We start from the raw sequence: 12964 nt of genomic DNA, 5'->3' as shown, positions 1-12964 counted from the left end.
CTACAAGAAATGTCCTCTGGTGCTAGAAATCTTGACTGTCCTGCTTCAAAGAGCCTGGAAGAGAATCTCGTACCACAGGATTGGTGCCTGGCTGATGGCATCTGGATACCTAAAGAGCAGAACTCAGTCGGCATTGGCAGTTTCAGACCAATCTCCCTGCTAAACGTCGAAGGGAAAATATTCTTTGGTGTCCTAGCACGTCGGACTACTGATTTCCTTATCAGCAACGGCTTTATAGATACATCCGTACAAAAGGCAGGAATTCCTGGCTTCCCTGGATGCTTAGAGCATGCCCAGATGATCTGGAACTCGATACAGACCGCCAAGCAAGAGAAGAAAGACTTACACGTGGTTTGGCTCAACCTGGCCAATGCCTACGGTTCTGTACCACATGAGCTTATCTTCAAGTCCCTGGATTTCTTCCACGTCCCAAACAAGGTCAAGACCATCCTAATGAAGTACTTCGGCTCCGCCTTCATGCGTTTCTCTACCAAGAGTTACACTGCTGAGCGGCAAGCGCTTGAGATTGGCATTATGATGGGGTGCGTTATCTTGGCACTCCTTTTCGTAATGACAATGGAGCTTCTTCTCCGGGGCTCGAGGGACAAGTCGCAAGGAGAGGAAGTAGAGAAAGGCCTGGTGTTACCGGCAATGAAGGCGTACATGGATGACATTACCACAATCATCCAAACAGTAGCTGGCACAAAGAAATTGCTCCAACGTCTCGACGATCTCTTCTCTTGGGCAAGAATGAAAGCCAAACCAAAGAAAAGCTGTAGCCTCTCCATAGTTAATGGCCATGTCAAGACAATCCACTTCCACATCGCGAGCAATATGATTCCAACAGTCAAAGAAGAACCAGTCAAAAGCCTGGGACGTCTGTATGCCATCCCACTCACAAACTGCCACAGAGGCATTGAAGTCCACAAAAAAGCTAAGGAGGGACTTGGAGCAATCGACAGAAGCGACCTTCCCGGAAAAATCAAGGTGTGGTGCTTTGAGCATGGCCTACTCCCACGTCTACTCTGGCCACTACAGGTCTATGAGATCTCCCTGTCAAGGGTTGAGACCATTCAGCAATGCAATAGCAAGCATTTGCGAAAATGGTTGAGAGTACCAGCCTGCTTCTCGACAGTTGGCCTGTACAGCTCCACCGGCAAACTCCAGCTACCAATCTCATCTCTTGTCGAAGAGTTTAAAGCGGGTAAAGCCCGCCTACATATGATGCTGAGGGACTCATCCGATCAAGTGATCCGAGAAGTCCAGCCAGACGTCCGGACCGGCTCCAAATGGTCTGCCAAGTCCATAGTTGAGGAAGCCAAAGCTAGCCTCCACACCAAGGAGATCATTGGAGCCATACAATTAGGACGGGCAGGTTTGGGCAAGATATCGCACAGATGGCTTTTTGACCAAGGACCTAGAGTCCGATGCGAAATGACAATCGAAGAGATACGATCCTTCAAAGAGAAGAAGCGTATCGCCATCGCAATCAGCCAAGCTAAGCAATGTACCTGGACCACCTGGAATAACGTAGAACCCAGAAAGCTGACATGGTCGACATTGATGGAAATGGAACCCATGGCGATCTCTTTTCTGCTCCGCTCAGTTTACGACCTGCTACCAACGGCAACAGACCTGAAATTTTGGGGATACATTGACTCTGACACTTGTGCCACCTGCTGCAAGGAACGCGGTACGCTACGCCATGTGCTGTCATCCTGCACCCAATCTTTGCAGATGTACACCTGGCGCCACAACCAGGTTCTGGAGGAAGTGGCAGATATTATCAGGACCCAATGTGACACCATCAACAGGGAACCGATCAAAGATCCTAAACTCTACATTGCCTTCTGCAAGGAGGGCAATGCCCGTCACAGCAATCGCAAAAAGTAATGCGCTCGAAGCTCCTCAGAGGCACACATGACTGGAAAGTCTCTGCTGACCTCAGTGTAGCACTGAAATTTCCAATCCACATTGCTAACACCAACGAGCGACCCGACCTCGTAATGTGGTCGGATACAAGCCGGCGAGTGCACCTCGTAGAACTTACCGTCCCATGGGAGGAGAACATGGAGGACGCATACGAACGGAAAAAAGCCCGCTACGAATCACTGCGGGCGGACTGTGAAGATAGAGGCTGAGTATGTTGCATCCTACCAATTGAAATTGACTGCCGCAGCTTCATAGCATGATCCACAATGTCCCTCCTTTCTCAACTAGGCCTCATCAACCAAAAAATGCGAGTCGCAACTAAATGCCTACAGATAGCCGCTGAGCAATCTAAATGGTCTAAATCTCGAACTGTCACCAAATAATTTCCCTACTCCCACCACCTGGACTGGAAAGTCATATCCCTGCAATTTCGCAGCTGATGAACTCTACACCCTCCGGTGGCTTCATGCTGCTGGTGGCGCCATGCTGCTGGTGGCGCCGGGGATGGCAGTACCGCCAGTAGCCACCGAAACTGTGTAATCATCCCAGGTTGGCGGCTGATGAGGAGGGTGTTTCGCAGCGCAAGTTGTATGATCTTCTCATTATAACACTTAAAATAACAATTATTTAGTTTGAATATCAAGAAGCCTTAATATAACAGTTAAGTGCCAATTATTTATTTTAATATACACATCTTAATATAACAGTTAAATATCATTTATTTAGTTTGACTATCGAGATGTCTTAATATAACAGTTAAGTACCAATTATTTGTTTTTAATATAAACATCTTAATATAAGATAAGTACCATTTATGTTGTATGGCTGGGGGGCCTGGCTGCCTTTTTGTTTCTGTCTTTTGTTTTTCCTTCCAGGTGGCTTGCATTTGGGACTGAGTGGCTGTGTTGCTGAGGTTATCAGGACCTCACCCTGATCACCTGCGGCTCGTCAGGACTCACAGCTGAGGTGCATCTATATGGATTGGAACATGGTGGCATTTAAGACTGGAGTATACAGTGTGTATTTGCCAGAGACTCGACCTTGTGACCAGACGGGTGAGATCGTCGTCTCGGAAGCCATCTCATCATCAGTGGATGCAGAGAACGTCCAGGGTTTGATGCCCGGTCTGTGAAAGAGGAGGGGGTGAGGTCTCACGCTCGTCAGCACACTTCCTGAGGTACGTTAGATTTTGTGACTAACATTTATACAGTCAGTAAATGTGGTGTCCCTCACACCTTTTTATATTGAGCTGTATGTTAGTCATGTAACGGCTTCCACTGCAGTGGAGTTTTGTGAACTGGATGTTCCATGCCTGCAGGTTGGGAAGCTGATTAGTAATCAAGCCAGGAAGTGTTTGCTGTTTGTACACCTTTAAGTGTTCTCTCTGTGTGTAGAGTGTGGACTCACATAATGGTTCCTTCTTTCACAGACTCGGTTTGTTGCGGCCACCTGGGGGGTGTCGGCGGGGTCCTTGGGTCCGAACAGCTTCTGGCTCCGGACCGTTAGCGCTGCTGGGAGCGCACCACGCCAGACCGCACTTTCTTTTGTTATTTTTTGTATCACTGTTATGTATTAAATTCAGTTAGCCTTTGTACCGTGCTCTGCTTATTTCATACTGGGTCCTTCAAACGCTGGTCGGTTCTCCGAGCTGCGTCCGACACATAACAATTTACTTATTTTTCATATAGGATCCTTAATATAACAGTTAAGTACAAATTATTTATTTTTAATATATACATCTTACTATAAGTTAAGTACCAATGACTTATTTTTAGTATAGGAGCCTTGATATAACAGTTAAGTACAATTTATTTATTTTTAATATAGACATCTTAATATAAGTTGAGTACTAATGACTTATTTTAAATATAGGAGCCTTAATATAACAGTTAAGTACCAATTAGTGAAACTTAGAGCGCGTGGCCGGAGATCACCTTAGTATTTCTTCTGTTTTTCTTGTTGCTTAATGCTGACAAATTATACTGTATTTGTTGTCTTTGTGCCTCCTGTTTGTTTTTTCTCTCTGTTTGAGGTGTGGCTCTATCCAGAGATGGGAGTGGTGTGTCTTCTTCTGCAGGCCTCCCATCCTGTGCACCAGCATGGACTCCCAAAATTTCCAGTATATTTGTATTGTCAATTGTGTCGGTAGTATGGCCCAAGCAGAAGGTAGCCCCTTTGAGTCCGGTCTGCTTGAGGTTTCTTCCTCAAATCATCAGTGGCAGTTTTTCCTTACCACTGTTGCCTGTGTGCTTGCTCTTGGTAAGGTTAGATCTTACTTGTGTGCCTTGAGGCAGCTTTGTTGTAATTTGGGGCTATATAAATGAAATAAATTGAAATGGAATAAATTGAATTATTTATTTTTTATATAGACATCTTAATATAACAGTTAAGTACCATTTATTTATTATGACCATCGAGAAGTCTTAATATAACAGTTAAGTACCATTTATTTAGTATGAACATCGAGAAGTCTTAATATAACAGTTAAGTACAAATGATTTAGTTTTAATATAGATGTCTTAATATAACACTTAGGTACAAATTATTTATTTTAATATAGAAGCCTTTACAATTATTATTAGTTTAGTTGGGGGTGTTTTTCAAGACATTTGAAGCCAAAATGTGACTTCTGAGTGGGGCCCCAGAAATGACATCCCCCCTTCTGGCTGTGGCGCCACAGCAGAAAACTCAGCTGAGCTGTAACGATCTAAAGTGAAGAAAAAAAATTGACACTGTGTCCTTGATGAAAAACCATAGCTGCTAATCTCAGAGATTTTTTGAAAAATCTCATTAAGACTACCTGGCTGAATTTAATTAATTTGTAATTGCTGCTTTAATTGATAAGTAGTTAAAGTGCATCAAAGGATCTAGACTGAAGCTTTAATGCAGTAGCCGGGCTCAGCAGCACTGACCCCACATCTGTTAGCAGGCCATGTGTGTGTGCATGTGTGTGTGTGTGTGTGTGTGTGTGTGTGTGTGTGTGTGTGTGTGTGTGTGTGTGTGTGTGTGTGTGTGTGCACGTGCACATGCGTAGATGGCTGTCTTATAAAATCGGTACTGCTGGCTGCTGCTTTGGATGGAACAGCGTGTGTTCTCTCTGTAGGTGGGTTCAAACTCAAATTAAACTCTATATGACATCACTTAAATTCTTCTTTTTATTTGCCTTTTTCACATGTTTTTAAGCATTGGGTTTGGTGTGGTGTTTACCAACACTGTTTATAACATTATGTTTCCTAGTAATTACTGCTGGTGTTTGCTAAGTGATTAAAAAGTCTGAAAAAAAAATCTAACTTGTTGCTTCCAAGTACCTGTCAAGTTGCTTTTGGTAAACTTAAGGAACCATTTTTTTTGTGTGTGTTCTTTAGTTTTCTTTATCTACAACAGTTTGAACTTAAGGTATAGAAATAACAGTTTCTAGAGACCTTGGAACCACGCGACCTCAGGACCAGTGATCTTGGATCCACTACAGTCTCGAAACTAGTACGATCTCGGTACCACAAGTATTTCATTTCATTCATTCATTTTCATTTATTTATTTATTTCATTCATTTAAAAGAAAAAAAACAGAAAAGCAGAAATAAAGCATCTCCATTACCAGAATGAAAAGGAGCAGAGAGAAGAACAAGTCTTATATTTTCTGCCCCTTTTTACAATACAATCCAAGAGCACAATTTTACCCATTTTTTTGGGACTTGCCACACTTTTTTAGTGTGCTGTCAATAAAATTCAATATATGATTCTTGAAGAGAATTACATGAGGAACACCACATTATTTTTTATTTATTTATTTATTTTAAACCATGATAGGACAAATATTAAGGGAGATATGGACCAAAATGTATGACATTAATACATGAGGTATAGAGACTGTAGTGGTTCCAAGGTCTCCCGTTACACAAATAACTTGAGTTTTAATAATGAAAAATATTTTATAGACACCTTTACAAGAAAAAACAAACCTTCAATGCCTTCAAAAATATTAATAGATTAATTTTAATGGTTGTCAGATGTTAACAGTTGGTTTGATCAGTTTCAGAGTGTCAGCAGGTTCAAAGCTCTGTTTGTGCTTCAGTGTGAGGACGTGTGTTTAAATTTGGATCAGACAGTGCTCCTGTCAGAGGCTTAAAGCAGCTCATCACCTCACAAAAAGAACTGCTTATCGTATAATACTTGTAGTTCTTAAAGTCAGATTTTAACCAAAGGCAAAATGTAGTATGTACAGGTTATACCTATAACAAAATAACACTTTATATGGTTTTTTAAAGTTATTTATAAATGTTATTTCCGCATGAAAAATAGAAACAATTAATTACTTCAAATGTGATCATATAATGGTAATTATATTCGGACATCTGCAATTAACTGTAATTATTTTGTTTGATTAATTGGAAAATAAATAAATAAATAAAACAAGCAGTAGATTTTTGCACATATTTCACAGCATGTCTAAAGGATAAATCGCCCCCACACACAGTTTCATGCTGAAATAAGCTGAGCGGGATACACAGGATTCTTTTTGAAAGAACACATACAGAATGTTCATGGTTCTAATCCTCACAGTGAACATACACATTTTGTATCTATTAGAACTCCATCAAACAGAGTTTGACAGAAGACCTTCTTCAAACCATCAGTTCAGATGCTTAAATAGCTCACACACACACACACACACACACACACACACACACACACACACACACACACACACACACACACACACACACACACACACACACACACACACACACACACACACACACACACACCTGTCTGTGTCCATCAAATCAGGTAACATTCTGTCTTTCCTCCTGTTAGATGATCATGTCTGATAGTTGCAGACTGTTGGATCTTTTCTGTGTGGCTCCCTTTCATTTTTTCACTTTCTTCCTTTTTCTTCAGGAAAAAAAGAAGAATCTGTCCAGTCTGGCAAATTTTGCTGGCTTCTATTTATTTATTTATTTATTGCTTTTTCAATTTATTGACTTTTTTTTTTTTTTTTTAAGGCACAGCAAAAAGCTTCAGAAAGACCCCACGTTTGGCATGATACAAAAACAACAATAATAACAATAATAATGCTTTCTGTGCTGTTTCTGTGCCGATTCTGAGTATCCTCTCTCTCTATTTGAGGTGTTGCTATGAATGACGTATTATGTTTAGTGCCACTTGCTGGACCCCTGGTCGAGGATGTAGCTGAGTAAATCACCTGCTACTCTGTCATTCAGTTTTACAGCAATTTATAATTGGACTTTTGTTTTTGCTTTGCATGTTTGATAATTCTGCCCTGTGACAGACTGGTGTCCTGGCCGGGGTGTACCCTGCCTCATGCCCTATGACTGCTGGGAACGAGATAGGCTCCAGGCCCCCTGACCCAATCTTCGATAAGCAGTTGAAGATGAGCGTGTGAGTGTGTATGTTTGATAATTTTTTGTAGTACTTTGTTTTATGTTGTGTTACTGTTAGAATGGCCTAAGCAGTCGGTCACTCCTTTGAATCTGGTCTGCTTGAGGTTTCTTCCTCAAAAAATGCGGAGGACATTTTTTTTTCCTTACCACTGTCACCTACATGCTTGCTTAGAGGCGTTGGTAAGGTCAGACCTTACCCTTGTGAAGCACCTTGGGGAGGCTAATGCTGTGATTTGGTGCTATATAAATAAATTGATATTATTATCATTATTTTCTAGATTTGAGAAAGTTGTCTTTCGCAATGACAGTGGTGGATACATGGAACAGCCTGCCACACGACTCAGTAACAGCACTGAATGTAATTAATTTTAAAAATACATTAGATAAACAGAGATGAATATTGATAGTGAATATAAACAACAAATCAATAAAATATATTGCTGTTGTAGTACTGAGTCATAGGCATAGGAGGTGGGGAGCAACACCTAATTTGCCCAAATTTATATATATGACAATTTAAAGAATATACTACATATAATACATATATGCAGTATATGTACACCTTCGAGATTGTGAAAAATGGCCATTTCTGCTATTACGATGTCTTGATCCACACTGTAGAAGTCACACACTACCTGGAAACAGCGTGACCTCTGTGGCCTTTCCGAACACAATATCTGCCAGGGACGTCAATATGTGTGTATACCTGCTTGCAAACCTCTCTCTCATTTCAGTGAGGACTCTGTCCAATGCATCGTGGTACACTTCAACCCAGGCTCTCTGATGATTTGTAAAGGAGATCTTCAGGAGTCTCTGCAGTGCTTGCAGCCTCTTAGATGGCTTCTTCTGCTGTTTTGTTGTTTCCACCTCTTCAATGTCTGCAGCAATTTCACTGATGTTTTATGCAGTTCTTTGGGTTGTTTTTCCCCAAATAAGAGAGAACATCTCCTCATCCCTGTACTGTGATAGGGTTTCCATGACTGTGAAGATTAAGGCTAAATGACAATCATAGTTCATATACACACTTATGAATGTAAATTTATCATTGTGTTTACTCTTATTCTTGGTATTTTTTAATATATAGATTTTTTTTATTTTCCTCACCCCAAACACCCAAATATCCCAACCCATCTGCACAAATTTTAGCAGTTTCCAGGATGGGGGGCGGCTCCCCACCTGTTGCGCCTATGTATTGAGTTGTACTAGATCTAGATAAAGATGTGCCTTGAACCTGCATCCAGTAATACAACTTAATATTAAAAAATAATGTAATTATTGACATTATTATCAATAACAACAATATGTTTTTATAGAAGGAGGTAATGTTTTGTTCTCATTTTATCATTATTGTATTTTTGTTATTATTACTGGTGCTGACAAAGCAGCATTTTGAACATCAAAACCAATCTGTGCCTGAGAGGCTCCTGTGTGAACTCATAATGAGGGCAAATCTCTTTACTCCAGGCAGACAATAAGAACGGACCATCTGTAAAAAACAACAAAAAAAAATAAATAAAAAAATAAAAACGCATACACATTTATATATATATATATATATATATATATATATATATATATATATATATATATATATATATATATATATATATATATATATACACACACACACACACACACACACACACACACACACACACACACACACACACACACACACACACATTGAACAATTAATCAGTCGGGTTTTTTTTTACCTGTTTAAACTGATTCTTGCTCATATGATCTGGATCATTTGGTTTACCACAACAATATAATTATTTGCGGGTTCCACAGCCGTCATCATGCAAAAAATATTTTAGCGTTTTATTTTGGTGTTGTTTTTGATCAGGTATGTTGGAGTACCACATTAATACTGAAGGTATTTCCCGACCTGTTTTACAATAAGCTATAATTCTTGTGAGCCACGTTTTAAATTATATATTGGACGTATCACGTGGATTTCGTTCTATTACTTTTTCCATTTCAGATTTTTTTTAATTTAATGTTCTTTAGCTGTGCCCTTTCACCTGTTTAAGTAATAATGAATCCTAATTTATTTTTCGCAAATTTCCCCTGTAAGTGCCGTTTTGAAGCAGGCTAATTAATTATCAAAAATGACGACTTCTGTCTGTAACACAATTAAATAACAGATTTTCGTTTCGAAATGGCTCGAAATATATATATATATATATATATATATATATATATATATATATATATATATATATATATATATATATATATATATATATATATATATACATACTTAATGTATCAGTAGGAAAATTGTGTGAACGTGTGAAGATTAGTTCATTTTCAGAAGGAAAAAAATGCGATCTCACGGAAAAGTACATTTATTCGAACATTCCAAACTAAAATTTGCGTGTGTGTGGGTGTGTGTGTGTGTGTGTGTGCTTGTTTATTCTTACTTGTTCATTTTTGAAAAATGCGAAAAAGAAAACAAAAAATAAATGTTTTATTCAGCTTTAATTTAGTAGATAAAATCGAACTTTTTTTGTTTCATCTGATTTCAGGTTTAACACAAGACGCAGTCTATGGTTTAACATCATGAAGTTCTCTGTTAATGATATCAGTAACGGGGATTTATTTATTTACTTATTTTTAACACAAAGAAAAAAGTAGTCTTTTCTGCCTCCATTTTTAACCTGCATATCTGTTTGTCATTAAGGCCCAAAGATCATATGTAGACACATTTGTGTCTCGAAGTAAAAATAAATAAAAAAAATAATATTCTCTCTCTCTCAATCAATCAATCAGTCAATATTATAATAATAATAATAATAATAATAATAATAATAATAATAATAATAATAATAATAATAATAATAATAATAATAATAATAATAATAATAATACGTTTATTTACAAAATACTTTCAAGCCAGTATTACAAAGCGTAAAAGTTAGGTAATTTTAACTTTTCTGAAAGCAGTGAGCAGCCTTTTTCCAACCTTTAAGTACACTACATGTATACACATTGAGGCAATAATAAATCGGTGCATGATTACCATTGTTCTGTCATACTTTTAATAATACAAATCTGGAGTTAAATTTGTCAGTAGGTTTTATTTTATTATCTCTAGTCATTTTTCCATCAGATAAAAGTGGACAATTTGAAATTCCTTGATGCGTGGTTGCAGCTACAGCGGAGCAGTGTGGGATTTGACTGTCATCACGGTGGAAAGAGATTACTTATGCAAGAAATTTTTATTTGAATTTTGTCTCGATCGGCAGCATCTGTGTTTCACATGCAGCTTTTTGTTGCTTGTGATCCCTTAATACACTGTAAAAATAAAAAAGGCCGCACTTAAAAAAAAAAGTTTACTAACAAGCTGCACATTTTATTTTATTTTATTTTTTGACTTTATTCAACGTTTAATTAATTGTTGGCTAACAAGCTTGCACCCTGTTGAAAAATTCAAGATGGCACAACTTTTCTGCAATTTAAGTTTGGCTCAACCCACTTGATTATTTCAAGATGGTTCAACATTAAGTCAATGTGCTACATGAGCTGAAGTATTTTCGGCATTGGTTTTACTCCTCATTCAGTGTTTGAAAAGTCTGTATATTATTTCTTAAATAAATATTAAATATTTTAATGTCACCATACCAAAGACTTAAATGAAACAGAAATGTTTATTTGTTGTTAATAATATAATCCATGTTGTGTGTCGAGAAAAAAAAAAAAAACTCAACTAATTTTAAGTATAATTTCAGGGAACAGTGTCAATAATTCAACATCAGTAAGTTTTGTGCATTTCGACCAAAATGTGGTTTGTCAGATTACTATAATCCATAGAGCTAAAATTAGCCATAAACATCTGCATCAGCACAAAAAGATAAGATAATTTATTTTATTTTATTTTTAACATTTTTTCCTTGATGACTTTGTTGTGGCCCTTCGGATTTCTCTCATTTGTCTTAGTTGTTCTTGGACTTGATATTGGGAATCACAAAAAAATAAATAAATAAATAAAATAAACAAAACATCTGGCTGCTGCAATTTGGTGTAATTTTAAAATTCACTTTTGTTTTCAATGAATTTCTCATGTAATCCACAGACACACTTTTTTAAGATGATCATATTTTCTATCTGCATCTTTTTGAATAATTTTTCCAATGTTTTCTTTTTTCACAAACTAATTTATTTACCATTTCATCCTCCGTTGAACATGTCCATCTATAAGAAGCTTCCAGGGCCAGAGATTGAACCCCCTGACTGCACTCCCATGCCAGCCCAGTCTTATGCAGCCACTTGGCTTCTTCTCACTTAGTCCTCAGGCGCTCTTCACGTGTGCTCTCATCTGAACCTTATTGTTTTACCTGATAAATCCTGTGTTTTATTAATCACGCTGCACTGTGTGCAGCTCCTGCTTGTGCATCTGCGCATGATCCTGTTTATTTTATCCCAGTGTTGTGAGACAGCTTGACTTTATTTATCATTCTGGCTTTCTGGCCAACTTGTTTATTTTATTTTATTTTATTTATTTATTTATTATTTTTTTAAATCTCAACAACAATTTAAATGAGTTTGAAACTAATTATATGAGACCACAAATAAAATTGAAAATCATTTAGTGGTGCATAGTTGGAATAAAAATATACCTGCAACTTTACTTTAAATAATATTGAACTAATTTATCATAAAACAACTTTATAATGTTAGGAGTTTGAAGTAATTAATCAAATTTCTTAATACGTTGATCAGAAGTGCCCAAATTCTTTTCTTTGAAGAGTCATAAATTATTCTGGATGGACAGGGCAAAAATAAATGTTGATCTTGTGTGACTAACATACACACCACAACATTATAATTAAATGTATTTTACTTGATTAAAAAAATAACATTGTTTGTCTACAATATAATTTTTAAATAATGAAAATGCTGCTCGCTAATCTGTTTAACAATAATTTATTGCACAGATCTTGTCAGTTGTCATTGTGGACCATATGTTGGCCCACACCGGGCAGCTCCAGCTTAGGTGTTTTGAGTATTATCCTTTAATTGTATTTTGATGTTCTTATAGTGTTTTCTTTACACATGTAAGCCTAGCTTTAATATTAAAAAGTAAATACCTTGTGAAACAAGGGAGAAGCTGAAGGGATATACAGTGAGCTTGCAGTTATTTTATTAATTTTATTTATTCTATTTTATTATGTTATTATTTTATGCAGAATTAAACTGTTTGCGTGCACACACATCATCATCATCATGGTATTTTACTCTAAGATATCTGTAATTTAATTGAAAGTAATATGCAGTGTCACAATGTAAAAACAAATAAATAAACTGACACTTTCATGTTACAACCAAAAATAAAGAAGTATGGCATCACAATTTTTTATTTATTTTTATTTTTTACAGAGATGCTCTAAAACATACAACTGAAAATAACACATTTAAAAAACCCTTAAAACCTTACCTGCTGGGGAAGTAAGATATAAGTAAACAGATCCAATTTAGGCTCGAGACTGGAGATGTTTTTTTTTTTTTGTTTTTTTTTTAAAGAAAATTCAAATACAGTTGAGCAGGATGAATGTGGGGAAACATGAGCCTAAATTTGATCTCTTTTATTCTGTGAAAAACCTCCGTGTCTCTCCACTTGCACT

This window comes from Thalassophryne amazonica, chromosome 9 (assembly GCF_902500255.1).
Source record: "Thalassophryne amazonica chromosome 9, fThaAma1.1, whole genome shotgun sequence".
Taxonomy (NCBI): domain Eukaryota; kingdom Metazoa; phylum Chordata; class Actinopteri; order Batrachoidiformes; family Batrachoididae; genus Thalassophryne; species Thalassophryne amazonica.
The sequence above is the reverse complement of the archived record's forward strand: the minus strand, read 5'-3'. Positions refer to the sequence as shown.